We start from the raw sequence: 24,084 nt of genomic DNA, 5'->3' as shown, positions 1-24,084 counted from the left end.
TTTTGGACTGCAGAGACCGTATTATGGGAAATCTGAAGGGCAGTTCCTTGACATGGGAAGCACTTGACACCACCTCGAATTTCTGTTATTACACAGACTGGATACATATTCACAAGGAGGAATCCATTATGTAAAATGAGGCTGTAAATTGGTTGTGAGTGCAAAGACAGACCTGACAGGAGCACCTCTGTCCTGAGCCTGACACATCCCTGTTTCTCCAGTCTGAATATGACTGCTGGACCCACAGTAACTTTAGAGCCTTCACCCATGGGATTTGAAGGGACTTTCATTGACTGCACCACAAAAAAAGAGAAATTTTTGCAGCACATTCTTGATGGCAATGAAAAACAAAATCAAGTTTAGGACCTTCCAGAGTATATGAGATACCTGCTAGATTCATCATTCAAAGGAATTATTCACCTGGTGACAGCTGGGTTTTGAAGCACACTGATTTCCTTCCCTCCAAGATGAGCCCTATTTTGGATGGCCCTGGGGAAGCAATTTGTACAGGAAAGGAACAGAGGAGAATTAAAGTCTGCTGACTGCTGGTATTCATGCAAGAGTAGTCAACATTAAGACAATCAGAAATGCTCTGGATGTTTTGTGAGGTTTGAAGAAACTCAGCTGAACAACTCAGAACTTGTCAGAGCTGCTCCAGTGCAACAGGGAGTCAATGCCAGCTGAGCCTGGAGCTCTTCCACTCCTTTACAGCTTTGTGTAAGAAAATACTGCTGGGAAGAGAGGATACCTAAATGTGATCCCAAATGGACAACTGGAAACCACACACACATCTCCTTGAAGGGACACCCACTGATACCAAAGTGGGCTCAGCTCCAGGGAGTGAGGAAAAGCTCTGGACAGACTCTCCACCCTCCCAGGACCTCAGGGCTCCTCTCTGCTTTCCTCCTCACCAATAAAGATGCCCTGCTACACATCCTTCTCACCAGTGGGCTCATGCAAAATCACAGCTGAGCATTTTAGTCTTCCTCTCTTGACATCAAAGCTGTCCCCAAAGGCCTCAAAAAAGGGCAAGATGAGCACAAATCACTAACAATTTTTTTCTCCTTGAACACAATCCTTTCTGAGACTATTCCTCCCTTGCTATCCCACACATATCAATCCTTGAATTAGAAATGAGAAGGAAAAGATGAAGAGATCGTTCCTTAGTATGGATGTGTTTCCAAGTTATATGTGCACATTTTCACATGAAGGGCTGGAAATAATTTTTGGGTCTTTCACCATATTATCAGTAGTTACAGGCCACAATGTTTGCACTTCTTGTTATCCCTCTTTTCTGCACAAATAAAGGAGATCCACCTCAAACTTCCAGCACAGCCATCACTCAGGTAAGCATGAGTTCCCTGGATTTTCAGCTAGGTTTGTTCTATGGATTCAGAGTTAGGGTTCTCAAAGACCTTATTTTAAATTAACAACTTCTCACCTTCCCTCCCCAGCAGATGCTTTGGCTAACAAATGGCTGGTTTTTCAACACTTATTCCAAGGAGCTGGAGCCTAATTAAGCCAAGTTGTTGAATCAGTGGGAAAAATCACCTGGGTGAGAAAGCTTGCACTCAATTGTCTTCTGTTATTTACAGGTAGAATAAAAGTATATAGTTGAACTAAATCTAGTGCTGTTTGTACAGAAACTCCATTATTTAAGTAAATTTACTCCTTCCTTACTGAAGGTGGCAACTATTACTCTGGTGCTGGCTTTTAGGACAAAGCTGCAGACTATCTGCAAGACTTATTTCACCATCTGCAAGACATATTTCACCAAAACTTTTCCCATCAATGTCACACAAAGTCTTTCTACACATCTAAATGTGCAAAATTGGTTCCCCAACAGACCACCACTGCTTGACTGCTCTTCATCTTGTAATTAGCAGATTCTAATGGCTTTTCACTCTAATTCTCCTGAGCCCTGGTTATTTTCTTGCTGTATGACACAAGTCAGCTTTTTGGTTTTGAAAGAAAATTACAAATTCTAGCCCAGGAAACACAATGAACGTCCAATGTACAAAAATCAAGAGGTTTTGAAAAGCTGAACTGATTAGATCCTTTCCCAGTGGGACAATGTGCAAATTTTGGGTTTTTTGCCCTATTCTTGTGATACAGCTGTTATCAATGAAAGGTGCACAGTGGGTTGGTTGAAGTGGTGCACAAACCTCTATTTCCCTGTAAACCAGAATTTACTTTCTATGCCATCATGCTCACCTAACATTAATCCCTTCTGAGCAAATTTAAAGGAATATTTATTATCTATACTGTGAACATCAGGCTCAAGCAGAAATTAATTACTTTATACCAAGTGCTTCTTTACAGAACAAGGTCTGGCATATAAAAGATGTACCAAAATATTTTAGGAGCAGCAACACCCAGCTCTTTAGGTATTAAACCTGGAACAGAACACCTAAACTGTGTCTTTTAATCCTTAGAAACAGTATTTTTATCTAGTTCTGAAGGTAATTCCTTTGTACCCAGAGAGATAAAGCCTCTTTAGGCTTATCTGGGCCCCAGAAAAAAAGAGAAAACTCAATACATCTGAAAAATGTGTTTTCTGTACTTCTTTCTAGATCCAGCTGCAAATATACAATTTTTTGGTTTTTCAAGTTCACAAGTGCTACACAATTATACCCAGCCAGCACAACAAGAATATTTCCTAAAATATTAAGCCACAGATTTAAAGATTATGATGCTCCTTTGACTCACTTTCTGTAGAAAGACTTGCTTACAATCATATACACATATATATAGTTTCTTCTTAGGTCAGAATTCATGGGCACACTGTAAAGCTTTGTAGAAAAAAGTTTTCAAACAAATTAGTGCTTTCATCATCCTACATCATGCAGAGTTTGCAGCTTCCACACAAGATGAAGTGCATCTCACTAGGAAATATGTCCAGGTAGAAATTCAGCATCTCCTTGAATCCCTTCCCTTGTTTTTCAGACATTCCAGACTCCAACCTCTGTACCTGGGATGCCTTTATCAAGTTTTCTGACACTTCCACATCTGGTATGTCTAGCTGCAACTCAATACACACGACTACAGCCCTTTTTCCTACTCCCTGAAGTCATCTTCTCATTTTTGGATTTTACAACGTGTTTTCCTCCTTCTATTCAGATCAAACCCAGCAGAAGAAAATGCTGTGTGTAACTGGAAGCTTATTTGTTATCATACATACCCAGGTCTGTATTCACAGCTCATGGGTGCCCTCAGGAGAGCAGCAAGGCTTGCTCCAATGACACACTCAAATAAGCAGTAAGGTATCTCTCAGCCAGGGGAGAAACCTCTTCTTCTTAACATGCCCTTTTCATTTCTGCATGTAGCTCTCAAAAAACAACATCAACAAGGCAACTGAAGTCAGGGTTAGAAGAAAATAGAAGTACACACATACCCAGTGCTGTACACAGCCATCAATTTCCTTGTTTCTGTGCTATCTTCTGAATTCAAGATGGAAATGGAGGCCAAAGAGATTGATGGGGAGAAGGCAAAGAAAGATCTGCAAAGGCAGGAGAGCCAGCCAGCAAAGCCCACCCCAGGTACTGCTGATATATTACAGGCAACTGCCTCTGCAATTTAGTCATTCTAGAACAAAACTGGTATTGATGAGCATCTAACTTATTTAGAATCCAAGATGAGAAAATCTCATTAGACACTTATTATTCTGCATCTACTGCAAAGCAAGATACACAGCTCTAAGAGCTGCACACTCCCCCATCAGGCAAGGCAGGGAGACACACAATAAAACCAAATTATCCTGCTGTTAACCCTGCACCCCCAAAGCACAAGTCTTCCCCTCCTCTCTGTGTAGGAATATTGTGTTCCACTGCCCATTAATCTGTGACAGGGTGGCTAAAGTTACTTGTTCCTATAGTCATAAATCCTGGGATATCAGATGCTCCCCATAAACAATATGGTCAAGACCTTGAAGGAAGTGGCAGCAGTATATAAATACAGCTTACAATAAGCATTGAAAAAACATATACATAAACATACAACAACATTAATATCAATACTGCAAAACCACAGGAAACGGCAAGGCATCAGTTTAGTGAAGACAGCTTTTAGCATCAATTCTTTTAAGACTTAAAACTCCCAAATATTCATTTGGTAATGCAATACCATACATTGCTTGACAACTGCACAGTTTTAAGACCTGCTTTCCTACTGCCAATGTCTCCCCCCTTTCCATCCTATTGTTTGTTGCAGTCAGTCATTACATCATGCTGGAGGTGATGTATTTAATCTCTCCCTAGCCAAGGTCAGGCTGCCCTGCCCAGCAGTGCACTGTGGGGCAAAATCAAGCCCAGGGTGTTATCATTAATATTGCTATTGCATATGTCTCCCTTGCAAACTTGCATCAGGAACAAAATATACAATCTGGAGAAACAGCCACCAATCTGCATGAGAGTATTCAGACATACCATCTAAATCTGGTACTTTTAGATTTTGATTTTGTGCAGACTAGTGGCAAACCATCAGGGATCAGAGCTGTAAACAGAAATCAGTAGAATGTGAAAAGCCTTTTCTGTTCAAGCTACCCTGAATGAGATAAGACAAGCAATCCACCCTACAAACACCAGAGCTATGCAGCCCAGTCCCAAAGCACAGCAAGGACCACAGCTCCCTGCTGCTGCACTAGGAAAGAATGGGTGCAGGGAAACTTGTAAGAAAGGTTCTCCTCCCAGAAGATGGCTGGGCACTGGAACAGGCTCCCAGGGAATTGGTCACAGCACAGCCTGACAGAGCTCAGTATGTGTTTGGACAACACTCTGAGGCATGTGGGATTGTCAGTGTGTCCTGTGCAGGGCCAGGAGTTGGACTTCATGATTCTTGTGGGTCCCTTCCAACTCATGATATCCTATTATTCTATCCCAGCTGCTTAGTCCTCTTTAATTTACAGCACACTCCCCTTGCCCTTACTGTGAAAGGCAAACTTCAATCTGCTAAAGCCCCTACATGTTCACATGGTTCTGTTGTGTCTTTTTCACACTCACGATGTGCTTCCCCCACCTCTCTTATCTTCTCTATTCTTCTTCCAAGTCAGTGATTTCTCTTCCAGCTCAACTGTACCCAACACTCCTCAGCTCCCTCTTTCAAATCATCTTCACACTTGAATCAGCAATTCCCTTACTTGTGCAAGAACACTTGGATCTTTCCAAGACCATCTGTCTCATATTCTTCTTAGGGCTTTTATATTTCTGAGATCATTGTCCCTGGTATGGCATTTCTCATCAAAACCTTACTTTCAGCACTCTCTTGTTGGTTTCAACAGCCTCTTCCACAGTACTAGGTACATCTTCCATCTCCTCTTCCTCCTCTACTGAATTCACCTTTGAAAATCCTGCTTACAGCACAGTTTCCTTTCCTTTCCCAGTGTCATTTGTTTCAGTCTCTAAATAGCTGAATGGTTAACAGGCTTAAAATTGATCCAACCACCTTGATGTTAATATTTTAAATTATTAAGTCTTCGGTCTCTAATGCCAATAAATCATTTATATGTGCACATTTAATTAATAATCCAATCAGTAAAAACAACTTTGCATTCGCACCACATGTTTTATCAGAGGAACCAAAGACACATTACAACATTAATTAAGAGTAATAAATGCCCTGGTGAGGTAGTGAAGTATTATCCTACATGTGGGGAAACAGAAGCAACACACTTGGTGAATTTGCCCAAGGTTAATCCAGATGTTCCCAATGAGGTGTTAAACAAAAAAGGTAGGGATGAAGGTATATAACTGAGGTTTAACTCTCTTCATAAGAATTCCTGCAAGCAGGAGTTCCTGAATGACCCAAGCTTACCTCTGGAGACAGAGGTCTTGCAGCTGTGTAACTGGTGGGTTACATACTGGCCACTGCTAGTGGGACAGTCTGGGGAAAAACCTTCCTAAAGCCCTGACATGACAGCATCCCCTCAAGGCAAAAGTGGAAGAACAATTCATGTACCACAACCAGAGATGGTGGCAGTCAATACAGGAAGATGGGTTAATCACAGGTGGTGTCAGGAATGATGAAGGGAGCCAAGCTGAGCCAGGCTGACTGGGTCAGCAAAAGGGAAACACTTCGGCACAAACTCATGAAATCAATTTATTTAAAACTGATAATGGATACGTACGCTGCTACTGTTCATTTTGTATGGTTGGCTGTCAACAATCTGGGGCAGCCAAGCTGTCTGGGCAATACCTGGTATGGTGGGGTGACCAGGCTGGAAGCCAGGTGCCCACCAAAGCCAGTCTGTCACTCCTCTCCCTCAGCTGGACACAGGCTTAGAGTCAAGAGGAGGACAGCCAGAGATCACTCTCCAGTTACCATTACAGGCTCAACTTGGGGCAAATCTGATTTATTACTAATCAAATCAGAGTAGGATAATGAGAAATAAAAGAAAATCTTAAAACCACCTCCATCCATCCCTTCTTTCCACACTCAGCTTCACTCCTGATTTTTCTCTATCACTCCCCCTTCAGGGACAAAGAGGGACAAGGAACCAGGGCCACAGTCAGCTCATCTCATATTGTCTCTGCCATTCCTTCACTTCTCAAGGGGAAGAGTCCCCAAGCTCTTCCCCTGCTCCAGCATGGGGTCTCTTCCACTAGAGACAGTTCACAAAAAAGCTTCAATGGGAGTCCTTCCCACAGGCTGCAGTTCTTCACAAACTCCTCCAGTGTCAGTCCCTGTGTGGCCACAAGTCACAAGTCCTGCCAGAAAACCTGCTCAGGAGTGTGGGCATTTCCCACAGGGTCACATCCTTCTTTTGGGCATCCACCTGCGCTGGCATGGAGTTCTCCATGGGCTGCAGGTGGATCTCTGCTCCCTGTGGACCCCCATGGCTGCAGGGGAACAGCTGCCTCATAGGCTGCAGGCAATTCCCTTGTGCCTGGAGCACCCTCCCCCCCTCCTTCCTCACAGAGCTCTGGGTCTGCAGCAGAATTGTTTCTCACATATTCTCACTCCTCCCTCCCTGATGCAGTTGTGCAGTATTCCCTCTCAACTCATCCTAAGTACATTATCCCAGAGGAGCTGCCAGCACTGCTGATGGGCTCAGCTTTGGCCAGTGGTGGGTCCATCTTGGAGCTGGCTGGCACTGGCTCTGCTGGACAGGGGGGAAACTTTGGGAAAGTTCTCACAGAAGCCACCCTTTCACCCTCCCACAACAAAAACCCTGCCACACAAACCCACCTAGTACATCTCATCTCCTGTAGGTTGTTGCTTTTTTGCCCCATTCTAATGAAAACCACCTCCACTCCCAAGACTGATCTGACAGAGATAATCAAAAAGGGGCCACCCTGAATTCTGACATTTTTAGTTTCTATGATTTATGTGTAATAATATCCCTTAAATATATCCAACCATTTTTAAGTAGGATCCCACCACCAAAGCAAAGCCAAATCCTGATACAACAGTATCCTAAACCAACCAACTTGGAAAGTTCTGGACATGCATTTAAATCCTGACCATTGCATTAGTGGGTCTCAAAATAATGTTGCAGGGGGACTGGAGTGCTCCATAAACACATTAGCTCTTCTAAATGTTTTGCTTATGCCAGCTGGAAAAGAAGAGTGATGGTTTCACTGCATCTGCAAGCTTTCTAATTGTGTTAGTGGATGGGCCAGAAGTCTGGCAGCCATGGAAATCGAAGTCTTCATTTCTCTTTAGGCCAAGAACAGTATATTTAATAGCAACAGCAATGGAGTCACAGCTCCAAGTGTCAGCACTGAGGTGCTGTCTGAGGCAGGGAACAACAGCATATGTTCAAGCTGAGGCTGCAGGCAGGGAGCGTGGGGAATTACACATCTGTGGGGAAAGCAAAAGGAAGAAACACACCAGGAAAGCAAAAATATCTCATCCCTGGAGGCTGCTTCCACCCAAAGGGCTCCAGGCTGTTTGGTGGTAAGAACAGACAAGAGAAGGATACCTGCAAAGTGGCCCAGCTTGTAGCTGCATAAACCACTATTTATATAAAAATATATATTTATAAATTTTTTCCTTTATTTTCTATGCAACACACATGTGCCATAGAAGTGACCTCACCAGGACCTGGTGAGATAAAAGAAATGATAAATGGTTTCTTGTGGAGAAAACTCAAGGCACAAACATTAACATTGGCAAACAGAGAAGCTTCATGAAATTATACTTATACTAATGCTATTTATAACATATGCTGATTTGGGGAAAAGGACTTTGATTTGAGGAATGAAAGTTTAATTAAGGTAAAACAAAAATTTCCATTAATCTTGATAGAATTCACAGTCTGCTGCTCTCCTTCACCATCCACTTCAGCTAATGCTATAACAGGATCAAGAGCAGCCCTATGTACCCAAAACCTCCTGCAATGCAGACAAGGCTGGGCAAGCTGTACCAGAGCACGTGGCCCTCCCTGAACTTGGGAAATAGGACACTTTGTCTCCTCAAGATATTGCTCCAAAAATGCCCTGAGTGCAGTAGGCACACATTTTCACTAGACAGGACACACAGGAAAATGAAGAAGGGATGTTGATAAACTTGAGAATGGCAAAGAAAAATGGCCAGAGCCTAAGACCTGCAGGCAGGTTCTGATAGCATGCATCTCATGTCACAAGCACAAGTTTTCTCTTGACTAGGTAAAATTCCAGTTATACTTAAATCTTCTCCCTGCATGAATTCAAGTCAGAGTTTGTATTAAAAACATTTCCTGCCTTCTGTTCCCATGGTACAGGTAAGCACATGTAAGGAATATATATATATACAGAGCAGAGTATCTTCCCCAGGCAGCAGAACCATCTCCTACACACCTGTGGCCAAGAAGGGCTTTAGGGCTGGCTTGGCTCACAGCCATGAGGGCTCTGTAAATCCATTATAACTATGGAACAGGGAGCTGACCTGAACTGTGGCCAGGTCATGCCTGCAAAGCTGTTTGGAAGACAGGGATCTTTGCTTTGTAGAGTGAAAGATGCTGGAATCTCTGAAAGGAGATATTTCAAAGCCATTTTTGCAGGTCAGTTTTCAAAGTAAAGCCACAATGCAAACTATCAGCTTTCATGACAATATTGTATGGTATTGATATACACAATACAGTAAATGCATTTTATTAAGGTCTGACTGTACATAAAAAGTGAAGAACTTCATTAAAATCATGCAGAGTACAGATGATACACATCAAGTTGCTTTTGATATCCTACTCCTGATGCTTTCCCCATTGCATTTATCTGAGGGGAGAAGGGAGTGAGAAGACAGCAGCTATGCCTTAGGCATGAAGAATGATGAGAGTACAGTTTTACAGCTTTAGTACAATAAATGCAAAGCATCTTCCCTGCTTCATTCTGCAGAATGAACTATTCAAAAGATAATAATGAACTTCACATCATCTAGAGGACTCAATTGTGCCTTCTGCCTACTTCCCTAATCTCAGCCATCTAAAACACTCCTGAATCCAGAAGCATGAGGGAAACCAGCAACTAAAATGTATCCAAGAAGTCAGAAATCACTGGGTCATTCAGGTGTAGAAAAACATTTTAGATTTGAAAACAAAGGATGCAAAAAGAACAAACAAGGAGACCCACCAAGGACTGAGATTAAAGTCAGAAGCAAATACAGGATGTCTTAAAACAAGTTCATTGATTATGAAAGGGAAAAAATCCAAACTTGACACAAAATTCACACTAGACACAAATTCTCTATTCTTTCATTCACCTTCCAACTTTCCCTCTCCTCAACTTGCTCATTCATCTCCCTGCAACTTACCCTGCCTAAGGAATACCAGGAGGCAGCCCCTGAATTCTAACTGCATTTTCTACTCCACTAAATCCCACAGATTTAAATGGGCAAAATTAGCTGAATTCACCTATCAGGCATTCTCCACAGTACCAGAGGAGAAGGCACCTGAAGCTGTAAGATGGGCTTTCTTTTGTTTACAGCTTTTAAATAATTCAGAGAGGAGCTGTCAAGTTGAATCTGCAAAGCTCCCTTGACTTTGGACTTGTGCTATCAGACTGCTTGCCTATTGTTTATAAAGACAAAAAGGAAAACGTTATGGGATCATATGTCTGCACGGGAGGGGAGTCAAGGACTAGGAGAACAAGGGCTGTCAGGACAGAAGTCATAAAAAATACAGATGGGAAAGCAAAAGTAGGCAGTAGGTGAAATACAGATGTACCAGCAAAGCAGCAAGAGCAAGTTGCCAGTTTGGTTGTGCTATAAATACACAATGCTTGCAGTTTCTTGTAGAATATGATGTCGTCCTTTAAAAAAGGAAAACCCCAATGTAAATGGTAACTTTAATTAGCAATTAAAAGCCCAACTTCCCAGCTATACAATTGCAGCTGCCTCTCCCAGATCTGTCTCACTTCTGCAAACCCATGACAGCTGTCAGGCAGTGGGCCAGCACTTAATAATCATTCCCAGACCTCAGACAGCATAATTCCATCCTTTCTTTCCTTTTTTCTGGGCTCTTTGGGCAGACAAAGATTTAGTAGGTCCTACCTGGGGACACCAGCAAACCACAGGTGATGGCATCCCAGGGAGTTCATACATTTCAAGGTGCCTTTTAGATTTTTTTCTTTTTAAGTGACTTTGTGGCATGCACAGTTCTGATGGGGTTTTGCAGAGTCATTTTCAATCAAAGCTGCAAACCTGACTTTAAAGCAAATGACTGTTTCTTGAAGCAGCAAGAATGGAGAGGGGAGGGAAACCTCAGGACATGCAGCCTGTCCACTCATGCACATCCCTCCAACCAGAATGCAATCACCTCTACAGCCAGTTGGCTAAACCTAACAAGAACTTTTAAAAGAGAGCATTTTAATACAAAACCCAATAACTACGATTACAGTCTTGCTCTAAGCTACTGAGCTGGATTAACACTTGGCAATTATACTTAGCTGTGGATGCTGCAAAGAAAATCCTGCCCAAGGGCTGTCCCCACGTGGTGGGACATTGCAGCTGAGAATGCTGTAGGATAACACATGTGTAAGGAGGGGAACGATCTGATTTAGCTGGCTGTCCTAAAGCAGACAGAGACCTCCACTTTGCTCTAGGAAGACTGCAACAGTGGACAAAAACATATTTATTTTGCCCATGACCGGTCCCAACTGGTCCCAGCAGCTTCCAGTCCTAGAAAATTCCATGATTACACCAGCCTTTTATACACTGTCTTTTATCCTGGGCTTCTGACCGTATCAAATCCTAAATGAAACATGATGTAAGGCATGCAAATAAGCTGATGAAGACAGGATTCACATAATAGGAAAATATCATTAAGTGGAAAAGTTTAACTCAGAAGGTCAAAATCATTCTAACCAGAAGAAAGATGCTGCATGGGGCACACTCACATGCCCCAAAGCCTCAAACATGGCACTGACAGTACCTTTCTTACTCACTCAGTGACTGCCAGCCAACAGAAGGGCCTGGAGCTCATTGCCATTAATAAGTCCCTAAATTTCTTGGCCATGAATGCACTCCTTAACTCCAGGGAACAGCTTGCCAGTAATGTGTTGCTTACAAGAGTCCCTACAGCAAGATGCTGCTTCACCACTCCCTGACCCCGTCCCCTTTTCTTAAAAATTATTTTAAATGAGGTATATGCAACAAAATAAGCAATGCCAGCTCCCAAACTTTACTGGTAAAAGTCTGTGCTCAGGTAAGAGCCCTGAAATGAACACAGGGGCTGTCAAGTTTCCATGTCACAGCCTGGAAATCCTTCAATTAGCTGCTTCCCCACCATGCTTTCTCCTTGCCCTCAAAGAGCAAAATCCAGATGATACCATAACTCTGTTCCAGGCTGTAACTGGAGATTTAGGACAGCCTTATAGGTGTACACACTTCCTGGTAGAATATAAGGTTAAAAAAAGACAGTAATTTTTGAAAGCATGTTTTTTTGTTGGGGCTAGCAGCAAAGGGGGGCAGTGGATTGTGCTGTGGGTTCTCAAAGAGGAGTCAAAGCTGCATCAAGGAACTTCATCCATCCTGCACAAGCCCAGGAGCAGCTCAGTTTATGGCAGAGCTTAAAGCCAACAGAGGCTTTTGCAAGTGGAGTGAGCCTTTTTACTGCATACCAAAGTAATTTCCAGCTAATACACTAAACAGGTTTAACCCATTCTGTACTACACCTCCTGACAACTTTATTCCAAAAGCCAGAAAGCATTTCATTTTCTAATGAGCCAGCAAATGAGTAAAAAGCATCTCTCTTTGTATAATGTACTCACAAGCAACTCTCTCATGCTTGTGATTTCTCAGCACTGTGAGACTGAAGTGAGATCTGGGTAATGCTCTACATCACTGTTTAAGAGCAATTCAATCATCTTTGTTCTGGATTAAGTCTTGCTCCCGATTAAATTTAACAGAGCAATGAATAGGAAATCCATGACTTGGGAAGGAGGCAGATTTTATCTTTAAACCCAATTCACAAGTAAAATCATCTCTCTCACAATACATAATTCTGCTACTATTCAAGTTATTTTCACACAGTGGCTATAAAAAAATTATCTTGAGATATCTCAAATGGAAATGACTATTTTTAATGCTGCCTGTCACTCTGAATGCATGCTAAGACTAACAATACTGCATCAAAAAGAAGAGCTCAACAATCAAGAAATCCATTAAGATACCAATGACTAATAGAAAAAAAAAAGTTCAAAAAGACTCAAGTATATAAAGAAAAGAATTACCTACTGGGATTACAGGAGTGAACAAAACCCCTTGTGTTGCACCACAGTACTTCTGATTTTCTAATACCCTTCAGCTACGTAAATATTAGAATACAAACTCCACCTTTGCTGACAAAGGGGGAGGGAAGGCAAACACTTCTGGCATTTGATTTCTTTTTTTTTTTAAAGCTCATCTGCTTCATCCTCCCTTGATTTTAGGTATTCTTTCTGAAGAGCTCATTCCTCAACAGACACCACAGAGCTGAAGCACGTGGTAGGTACTCTGCTTTTCTCTGAGCCTGATGATGCTTAAAATGTTTCAGAGCAGAGATGGTGAGAAATACAGGACAAAATACAGGGGACATAAGAAAATAAAAAATACTGTCCTCTGTAAGGACTTCACAGCCTATTTCTTATCACAGCAAACTCGCATGTAGTGCTATGAGCATCAGTAGCAAAGTTCCCACAAGGAGCTCAGGATCAGGTCCTGCCCTACCTAAACCATCCAAGACGAGATACAGGTCTGTATAATGAAATGGCCTCTAAAATGAACAAAGCCACATACACAGCACATGTTTGTGGGGACAAGGAGAGACAGAGACACTGGCATTTGGTGTCACATTCATTACTTCATTAACTTTGATACATGATGAGCTGGGCTCAAATTTCACATTCATGTGTTACCTGAAATCAATACAGAAGCACCAGCCTGACTGAAAATATATCATAAACTTAGTTCAAATCTGTTTGCAAAGGAAAACAGCAGAAACTTCAAAAACCTGCATGAAAAAGTTTTCTTAACACCCCATCTCACTCCAGAATGGATAATTCATAGATTCACTATGAATAACAAAATCCAAAAATTTACTGGTGGGCTTAAGAAGAGACTGTCCTTGACCCTCTGCCATGCTCAGACATCTCTGCTATTCAGGGTAGACCAAGAAGAATTTTGGCAGGAAGAGGAGGGGTGTCTGCAGAAGGTGGCACAGAGAGGGTCTGAGTTCACATTCAGGATATGCTGGGAGAGCTGTGGACAAATTACAACCCTTCACCGTAACAGCACATCCAGCAGTTATCTGAAAGGAATCTCCAAAGCAGTATTCTTCTTAAACAAATTACTGAGTCTTTGTTTACTTTTGGAAAGCGAAATATTATATTTTCTTAAGTTTTGAAAAAAAGAAAACGCCCAAGCTCCCAATGCTGGCTGCTGCCTGCTATAACAGCAGAAGAAAAGTTGCTAAATTTACCTCAAATTTCCCAACAACCACTTTTTTTTTTTACTCATTTCCCAACAACTGAAATTTCTTCTGTTGCATTTTCAAGCAAAGTATGAACCTGGGAAAAACAGAAAGCCAACAGCGAGCTGGATCCTTTTGTATTAAATAAGGACATTTGTATTTCACTTTCATGTAATTTTCTCTCTTTTTGTGTTACTCTTGCTGGACCAAATTAATCTTTTCAAATGCTGGAGCTAATGTGCAAGTTGTGAAGCAAGACATGCAGAGAAGAACTATTAACCTATTTTAATCAAGGATTAACAAATCAAGATATCCCCCAAGCACATACTCTCCAGACCAGAGCAGCTTGCTGTTACTTGGTTGTTGGAAGAAACTTAGCCAGAGCAATCTGCTGTGTAGAAGGTCTTTCTTGGAAAGAAAAAAAGGCAGCAAGGTCTCAACTGATCAACCTAGAAACTGGGAGAAAGAATTATGTATGCCTGATTAACATGAGGATTCTTGGCTGGTGATGCTGAGCCTCTGCCAGCATGGATCATGAGGAGGGACACAGCTTCTCCTGCTCCCACTGCAGTTAATTCATGTGCTACCTGCAGATTACAGGTAAAAGGAACTTTTATTTATTTATTTAATGGATCTGAACCAAACTTTCTTCCCAATATATGTAATATTACTCATCTTCCCTCCAGTATCTCTCATTACTATAAGTACTTGGGGAACAATGCTCTGCCTCATCGGCAGCTCCTCAGGCTGCCCCAGCTACACCTCTCTGCTTAATATTCGCTTCAGACATACTAAAGTAAAACTAAAAAATCCAGTACTGCACCAAACAGCTCACTTCTCTCCAGCTTTAGCAACTAGATAAGCATTTTGGAAGTGATTATGACATACAATACCATAAGAGACATAATTATTTCAAGCAGCACTTCCCTCGCAGAATTCAAAACACCTTGTGCGAGGGTGAACGCCCATCAGCTGCACAACCCCAAATTTAACAGTGCCATTTCTGTCAAAAAAGGCACTCATTACATTACTAAACATAACTTTCCTGTCATACAGGCTTTCTATTCCTTAGAAAAGGCTGATTATTATAATTCTGTGTGTAACCTATATAAAATAATTATGTCTCCTAATCACATATCAGGTAGTTTCAATTCAGACACAAGATTGCCTTCAGAGGAGAGACCATTTTCACTCAATGCACATACTTAGCTCATCTAGTATTAGCTAGAATTAGAGCAGAACACCACCAGAAGAAATTTAAACAGGTTAAAAGGATACAAACCTGTGTTGCTGTTGGAAAAGCAGTCTGAGCAGTTGTTTTTTGCAAGCCTTTATTATCGCTTTATTAACATGTAACACAGTTGGCACTAAACTGGTCACAAATTAGTGGATATCAAAAGGCTTTGGGGTTTTGTTTCTGACAACAGAAGGGCAGAGGACACACAAAAAACTTCAGAATGGATACCCAAAGCCAAGCAGGAACTATTAATGCACAGATGTACTAAAGTAAAGCTTTTCAGAGAAAACCACCTATGCATAAATGCTCCTACTTCCATTTCACCCAGAGGTTAAATTATCTGATCAAAATCTTGTGCTGGAAAGGAAAAAAATCCGTTCATATTTTTTCCACTTCATTTAGACTGTGTAAAACATTAAATCCTGTCATTAAAATTGCTTAATTAGGAGTGCTAGAGCAAAAGGTTGATGCAGCTCATGAATTGTAACTGCTGAATGGTGGTGGCCTGGCAGGACTTGCCATCAATATTAGCACTGAAGAATGGGGAAAAGAAAAACGAAAAACACAATATTGCAAAGTTGGTTTGACTTTAATTGAAGCAGCAACGCTTGTTAGAGGGAATGAAGTTATAAACCAAATTCAAGCTGCACTGACAGCAGACCATCACCCCTGTGGGGCAATTCTGCATCTGCACAGAAGCTGGCTTCAAAGGCAGTGGTTCGCTCAATGCCAATGGCATTGCCAAACCTACCTCATTCTTGCTTTGGTCCTGCTTTAGCAGTAAGTGCTGGGACACACAGCTCTACCCCTGCAGTTCCTGTCTTTAATGACCCCTTCATCTGCTCTGTAGCACATCGAATACTGCCCGACTGGTATCAGCTCCTGGCATTCAGACCTAATCTCACTGGCACTTTGTGCCAGCCAGGGACTTCAGCAGATGGCACTTCACACAGAAAATAGCCAGCATGAGCCTAGCAGTGGAAAGTAAAGCAAAGGCTGCTCATGCAGGAGATGCTCTGAGTCAGAGGAAACCAGCTTTAGTGAGAGTTTGACATCAGGCAATATTGGCTCAGTACCTACAGAACTTGCCAGGATCCTGCTGTGACCTACTGCTTTCAGGGGGCTCTGCTGCAGGAGACTACACACAATATACATTATAGACAGTGGGTCCAGAGGAGCCCACTGAGCTGATTAGAGGGGTGGAACACTTCTCCTGTGAGGACAGGTGGGGGTTTTCAGCCTGGAGAAGAGAAGGCTCCAGGAAGACTTTATTGCAGCCTTCCAGTATTCAAAAGGAACCTATAAGAAGGATGGGGACAAACCTCTTAGTAGGGTCTTGCAACAAGACAAGAGCAAATGGTTCTAAATTGAAAGAGGGCCAGTTTAGAACAGATGTAATGAAGAAGTTTTTTTATAATGAGGGTGGTGAGGCACTGGCACAGACTGTCCAGAGGTGTGGTGGAAGCCCCATCCCTGGGAGTGTTTGAGGCCTGGTTGGATGGGACTTTGAGCAACCTGCCCTAATTGAAGTGGTACATATTTACTGCAGAGGGTTGGACTAGATGGTCTCTAAATGTGCCTTCCAACCCAAACCACTCCATGATTCTGTGAGTATAAGTCCCCCCCAAAAATACTAGGAATGAGCGTTCCTCCCCAAAGGCTAAGAGCTGCAGGAGGGCAGAGACAGAACTCCTGCCACCTCTAATTCCCACAGCAGCTGAAATGCCCTGAGACACAGGCACAATGCTAAGAGAGAAGTACACACTTCATGACAAATAGCTTTCCAGGCATCATTTGAAAACCCCCCCCAACTTTACACCAGCCTAATCAGTTATTTAATCAGTGGCTTTAGAGCCCAACAGGGTAAATATCAGTGGGCCCATCAGCAGCACTGCTGAGATTGGGTGGAAAGGGAACAGAGCTGTACAATAATTTAATTCTAAAAGTAAGTGCTCCCTGAATATGAACCTGCACTTTTTTTTCTCTCCACCCCAGTATAAGTAACACAAATAATTCTCTTTGAAGTTGTGCTGTTTGGGACATAGCTTATGTAAGTGCCACATGATACCTACTGCTGCACCTTGCAACATTATAGTTCAGTGGCAAGCTGAGGATGGAGTTGGGAATGAAGTCTAGGTTCCATATGAATTCTTGACTTTGGTTCATCTGTTATAAAACTGATACTTGAATAAAGAATTGATAGTTACTAAAGCAGCTAAATGCCCATAGGAGAAAAACATCCACTTACAAGTTTAACAACAGCTACAGAGAGACTTCTTTGCATCCCCAGCTCACCGTGTGTAACACAGCAATATGATTTGCAATTGCATTGGGATGCTCTTGTTTTTTAAAGCTTGAAACAGCAAGAGCCTGCTCACACCTCTGCTTGTACCAGCAATGATCTGCAATCCATTTTTTCTACAGCTGTACCACTGGGATCAGCTACTGGAATGGTAATGTCAACAGCACTCAGTTATGTTGGCCACTATGTCATTCACTCAGTCTAGGAAAGATGACCCCAATAAGAAGGACCTCAGATCTATCTATGGCATGCATTCTACTCTTGGCATTAGAAGAGATGCACTGGTGAGCAAATATCATCTGTAAAAGTCTGAAAGAGTAAATACTGTCTTCATTCAGGAAATAAGGACTTTCATCTGCCTTCAATTCAAGACAACACTGACCCTCTGGCAATTTTCTGTGATTATGCAAGGAAAAAAAAAGCCTCACCTTGCAGAAGGAGAGGAACTGAGTTTGCAAATGTAAAGTTAAAACCAACAAAGAAGAAAAACCTGAGCCACCTACATTACTTGAAGAAGCTATTCTTAAAATAGAAGCTACAATGATATCAGAGTGCTGCAGTACCACAGGGGACCTGAACTTGAGAGATGAACAGAAGTGCCAGACTCAGCCCGTGTGTCCTCAGCAGTGGCACGGGCAGCTGCTCTGCACCTAGGAAAGGAAGAGCTGGCACAGCTCCTGACACACCAGCCACCTGCTGGTGTGCCACCTTGAGCCTGAAACTGCAACAGAAATGGTGCAATACACTTTTTTGGCCCCCAAAACATTAGGCAGGAGGAGCACATGGACAGAGGCTGGGTTTTCAGGGAATCTCCTGGCTCCCTTCACTGCAGTCATGTCCTCACTGGGAGGAAGCTCAGAGGGTATCCTGCTACCAGGGAGAAGACACTAAGGAAAGAACATTCACCAGTACTTTTCTTTTTCTACAGAACACTCAAAATTAAACACTTCCTCATGAATCTGGTCATTTGCATAATCACATTATCAAGATGGTTTTTCACATGGACTGAAGTGTCAACAGACTGAGATGCCAATACAATGCATGAACTGATATTAATAGAATATGATTTTTTCCCCCCCACCTGCAAATTTCTCCACACAAGTTTTTGACACATACAGATTTTTGACAGGGAATAAAATATGGTCAGTCACCTGAGTATTTTCTCATTAATTCTCCTTAGCTACAGGAAAAATACAGCCCAAACCAGAGGATGTGAAAAGATATGGATATGAAAGGATATGAGCATGTTCAGAGCAAAGGATCATACATAGCTTGTGACATCTTTTATCTGCAAGTAGAAATTATTCTGCATAAGAAAACAGTTTTCAAGCAGCACATAAACCAATATTATACAGTATGTGTTGGTACACATAACTAATATGCTAAAATCTGAGGGGGGAAAAAATCAAGCATGACACATCTTCTGATGTTCTGGGTCCCATTTGTTTTTAGATAAAATTTTAGATTTTCAAATGAGTAAGGGAGCAGTAGACATGAAAAAGGTAGGGTGGAAGGGAAATCAAATACATTTACTACCTAAGAAAAGAGCAAAATAAAAGTCAAAGAAAACTCTGTGTTTAAAGCATTACCAATGACCAGAGAGCAGAGGGCACGTCAAGAGAAATGGGAAGCTATCGCAGACAGCTGTGAGCACTGCAGCATGCAGGCTATGGGGATTAGACAGCTTTCCAAGGAGGCAGAGAGACCTTTGAAGATTTTCAGGTGGGGGAGAAAAAACCCACTAGAATAAACCTGATCAAAGCCACATCTTGCTTTTTTAAGAAGCTGATCCTTCTCAGCCTTCCATAAACTGCTGTGCATTTCAAGCACAAGAACGAAGATGAGGACCTCTGTGTTTCCAGCATGAAGTGGTGGTGTAGGACTGCACTGAAGGGGAACCTGCAAGGATAATAGCTTGGGAGATGCTGCACACAAATGCTACAGGCCAGTCCTGGTCTAGGAAAGAAAGGAGGAGTCAGAAACCAGCAGATGCCCTTCCAGAAAATACCACAGTATTTTGGTGACCTGTGGCACAGCTGGCATCAGAGGCAGGCAAGGGACAGCTGGGGTCTGATCACTCCAGGGAGCCTTTTATCTCCTAAGCTTTTGGTTTCTAGCTAGGTATTTCCCGACACCTGAACAGGTAAGTTGAGGATGCTGTGAAAATAAAACACTACTGAGTTGAAGCTGGAAGTCAAAATTCTCACCAATTTTGAGATTTTAAAATTTCAGCAGCAGAGAGACAATGAAGTTTCAAGTGCTTCTTGTTTCCCCCCCAAAATCCCTTTGGAATTTGCACTTCAAGCTACAGGAGGTACAGTTACAGCTGATACAAGTTACTTTACAATGACACTGAATTACCATTCAGTTACTTGGGAATGACAGAGGAGGTTTCATTTTTAATGTTCATAAGTCACCCAAATTAATTAGCGCTTTAAAGTGGCAATGAATCATTTCCTAAAATAATTTGTATTGGCTAAATTAATTCCTGTGAAGGGAGCCAATTTGCTGATTGTAAATTATAAGAGCCCCTGACTAGCTCCTGTGTACACTGTGTACCATTTATAAGACTACTGGGAAACAAAGGATGGCTACTTTTCATCAGTGAACAAGACTGCAGCTCTATTAAGTGACTTAACTTACAGTGCTACAATTACAGGTTTCTATTTAAAGAATCCAAGCCAGACATCATTAAGAAACAAAGCTGGATGCTCAGAAGAAAGGAAAACTAAACAGAAGAAAAGCCCATTTTCTGAAAAGGTGCACCAAAAACCTATTTGAAGGGAATATTTCATCCTCTTAGATTAACAAAGAGAAGTTCAGACATGCAGGGCTAATTATGAATACACTTCCACCACAAGGCAATGCCCAAAGCCAACCTGAAGCCTGGAGTTCCAGAGCTGCCTTCTCTTACCCATGGTTAGATGACTGTTTCAAGACCCCTATAAATTTAAATTACTTTTAAGGAGTGATGAAGTGAAAAAACACACACATGGGTTTCTACTCAGGTGGAAGAGATGCTTTCCTACCACTTGCAGCCTTTCTCCCAGGAGAACTCTTGCACCCATCCAGTATATCCCACCACCCACCCATCTTTGGTTAAAGACTGCAGCACTCTTCTCAATGAATTCCCCTTCTTTACTCCTCCAAAAGAAAAAAATGTACATAATGCTTTACCTAAGTTAATTTGCATGGCTTTCTTCTGTTCTTATCTGCATCTCCTCACTGGTATCAAAGCCCTGACATTTCAGCTTGTGAAATCCTTCCCTGGTAACCTGCTTATCAGCAGTAATGAATACTTGTGCAAACAGGTACAAAATTAAATGGCTTCTTTACAGTGATTATGATAGATTGAGCCATGCTTAATCTACATAATCAAATTGCTTCTGTGTTCAGCTGTAATACCTTTCTGCTGTCCTGGGAGCAGGTTCAGCCTTGGTTTCTCTTTCAACAGCTGCTTTCTGAGAAACACTAACCATGCCTGGAAAAAGGGCTACTTTAGGTGCAATCATTTAACACAGCATGTTTGAGGCACATAAACCCTGCAAGAGGGACCACACAACAGGTGTCCCCTTTAGGGAAGGGGAAAACATCCTGTAGGACACAGAAGGGACACACCAGTCTCCTCCAGCTATGATCCACATACCCAGATGTAACTGCAGCGACCCTTCTAAGACAGATGACATCTCTATCCCCTTAAATGCATGAGCTACTACCACTACTGTAATTTCCTTTCCCTATGCAAGAGTGTCCCTGCATTCAAGAGCATCCTGTTTACATGTTACTAAAATAGAAGACTGTTGTTTTCAATCTCCAGACCAGATTCTTGATTCAAATGAAGCTGGTTAAAATGGACAGCATGGGTATATTATAAAATTCTTGACTTGGGAAATTAAAGGATTTAGTCCAGGGAATGTTCTGAAAAGCATTTCCATGTCTAAATCATGTTTATCAAGTCACGCAGCTTCAGGATTCTTTTGGCTTTCTCTTCCTTTTAAATATTGATCAACTTTTAGCATAAAACAAGAAGGGAGAAATGTTTTTTTCCCACAAACAATAAGTGCTATTAAAAAAAATATCTAACAGCCTACTTACCTTTGTCCAAAACACAGTGCTGCAAGAATCAGGTTTGCTTCATAGTCATTGCTTCATTTGCTTTTCATTTGCCTGTTTTTTTCCAAAGAGTCTGACAGAATAAGTAGCCTACAAGCTAGTGTTTGTTTCTAAACCTTTTTATAAATTGAGACATGAGTAAACCTGGTGCAAAATGCTAATAAGCACTTAGGGAGAATAATTTCTCTTCCTCGTTATGGCTTTGATACAGGTGAAAAGAAGGTGCTGCTGGACCTTTGAGTCAGAAAGGTGACAGCTCCAATAAAAAAGGCCTCTGCATCTTTGTGAGTAAAGAAAAAGCAATGCAGAAGAGAAAAGAATAAAAGGATGGGTTCTGGCAAGGGCCGCTAGCACAGCTTGACTTAGTCTCAGGAGGAAGTAAAAGCCCGAATTGCATAAAAATAGATTTAAGAAAGAATCAATGACATTTAATCTGAAAGTTTTAGTTAAGTTTTAATTAGGATCTGAGATTTTGCACTTAAGTGCATGAAGTGAAGGAGTACATGTACTCATGCTTCCCAAGATAACTGACAGATCTGAAACTTACTCATCTCATCTCAAAAGGTTAATTAAAGAACAATCCTTGACAGCAACACTGTAGGAAAACTAAGAGTCTGTTCCACTGGGGAGCCTGGAGAAAGGCTGTGCTGGCATCTCCCACCCCTCAGGAACAAACTGAAGATGCTGCCCAGTGACCACAGCATGGAGATGAGCAAGATGCTTTGAACCAGCCCAGCAAGAAATGGAGAAGAGCGTGCCCACAGCACTGTAAAACCTGCTCACTGTGCTGCCTGTGGAGCTGGGGCAGCCTTCCCAGCCTGTGCTGGGGCTCTGCATGGCTGCTGGTCTGGAGCTGCTTCCACACTCACAGCCCTGCAGCAGAGCAGGTGGGATCACAGCCAGCAGAGAGAGGTGTGTGTGGTAATTCTTATAATTAGGAAACTAAGGTAGAGTGACTCACTCAGGATTAAAATTATAATTAAGCTGGAAATAGGCTGTGGGTTCCCCAAATCCTGCAGATGCTGACAGCACTTTGAGGCACACCTTCTCTGGTTCAGCCCAGTATCAGAAAAAATGTCAGCTTTTAGGGAAGCCTGTATATGCAAACCTCATTTGAAAAAAAAAAATATCACGGCAAACTGAAGAAACATTATCAAAATGAAGAATAGGAGTTTCATCATTTGAGTAAGACTTTGTGGACATAACTGAACTTTGGCTGTGCAGTAATTTAATTTCCTAAGAACATGAGCAAAGTCTCAATTAGGTCAGAGAGGACTGCTGAACCAGTAGAAGAGAAATGTGCAGCTGGATCAGTGAAAAGATATGGTGCAAATAAACACTGAGGCCTCTTGGCAGAAGCAAGCAAGGCAGCTTGCTTGGTATGTACCACAGGCAGAGGCAAAATCCACCTGCAGGCAGCTTTTTGCTGCTCTCTTTACAAGCTAGAGCCAGGTAGTGTGGCTGCCACAGGAGAAACAGGCTCATTTAGAAGCAGCCCAGGGAAAAGCAGACAAATGCTAGAGAAAAAAAAAGACCAGAACAGCAATGGATTCTGAATGCTGCTTAATGGAGTGAAGCCTGAACATTATTTGGTGTGATCTTGACGGGCCTGATTTAACTATTACATTTTTGTATAGTATTTTTCATCCTGATTATGAAGAATTGTTTCACAGCCCTTTGTGACAGCTTAGAAGTTTTTCAGCCACTTAAGCAGAAGGTCTATCAGAGCACATTTATCAGAGAAAAGACTGCTGAGGAGTGGACAGCAACAGACATAACTCCAGGGGTGAGACATCTCTGCTGTTGCCTGTAGAAGAGATGCCCAGAAGAGTGGTGGGCAAGACAATCCAAGCACTGAAGTGAAGACAGCTCAAGGAAGGGCATTTCTGGACACACAGGTTCCCACAGCATGTTTTTATCGAGCAGAAAGACAAATTACCAAACTTAAAACAGCCACTCTGCAGCTGAGATCTGTATACCAAGCCCTACTAAATCCCCAGCCAGAAAGAAGCTGGTGATCCTACATCCCTGACTCTAATGTCCCCTGCTCAAACACAGCAGCCCACTTCTTACTTTTAAACACAAAAGGCAGTTCCAGACGTGGATTTATTTTGGTTTTGACTCAGAAGTGTCCATCTGAAGTGAGTTTAGCTCAGTGACAACTGAATCACAGCTGTTGGGGTAGTGTCTACACATGCAGAAAGCAGATTGGTAGACATTGTCTTTGTGAATTGGACATCTCAGGACAGCAACTATGCAACAATTCACTTTGTCTACTTGGAAGACTACATTTAAGATCAACTCCTTTTTGCCCCCTCCCAAAAGGCCTCGTCAAGTATCTGATCTGCAAACCTTGTACATACAAGAGTTACTTGCTCCGTATTTCTAATGCAGGTTATTCAAGAGCACCCTGAATTCAAAAGCAGCATTTTGTTCTCCAGAGCAGCCCCATTCTGAAAGGCCACGCTCACAAAAGCTGCATCAGGTCTGCTGCTGCATTAGTACACAGGCTAGGGATGTGAATTCAGTGCCACTGGAACAGTCACTGAAGTGACTGCAGCCTTTACATATCTG

The 24,084-nt window shown here is 42.1% G+C and overlaps 1 protein-coding gene and 1 non-coding gene across 8 annotated transcripts in view; both read right to left on the bottom strand.

Moving 5' to 3' along the window:
* Positions 1-24,084, bottom strand: part of COP1 (COP1 E3 ubiquitin ligase) — a 122,203-nt gene that overhangs the window by 5,854 nt on the left and 92,265 nt on the right. The gene's annotated exons all lie outside the window — the stretch shown is intronic.
* On the bottom strand, positions 10,942-11,077 carry LOC135305541 (small Cajal body-specific RNA 3). Its single transcript, XR_010366660.1, has one exon. It is a non-coding gene; the product is annotated as a small Cajal body-specific RNA 3 (non-coding RNA).

Source organism: Passer domesticus, chromosome 7 (genome assembly GCF_036417665.1).
Source record: "Passer domesticus isolate bPasDom1 chromosome 7, bPasDom1.hap1, whole genome shotgun sequence".
Taxonomy (NCBI): Eukaryota; Metazoa; Chordata; class Aves; order Passeriformes; family Passeridae; genus Passer; species Passer domesticus.
Note: the sequence above shows the minus strand (reverse complement) of the source record. Positions and strands in the feature narration are given on the sequence as shown.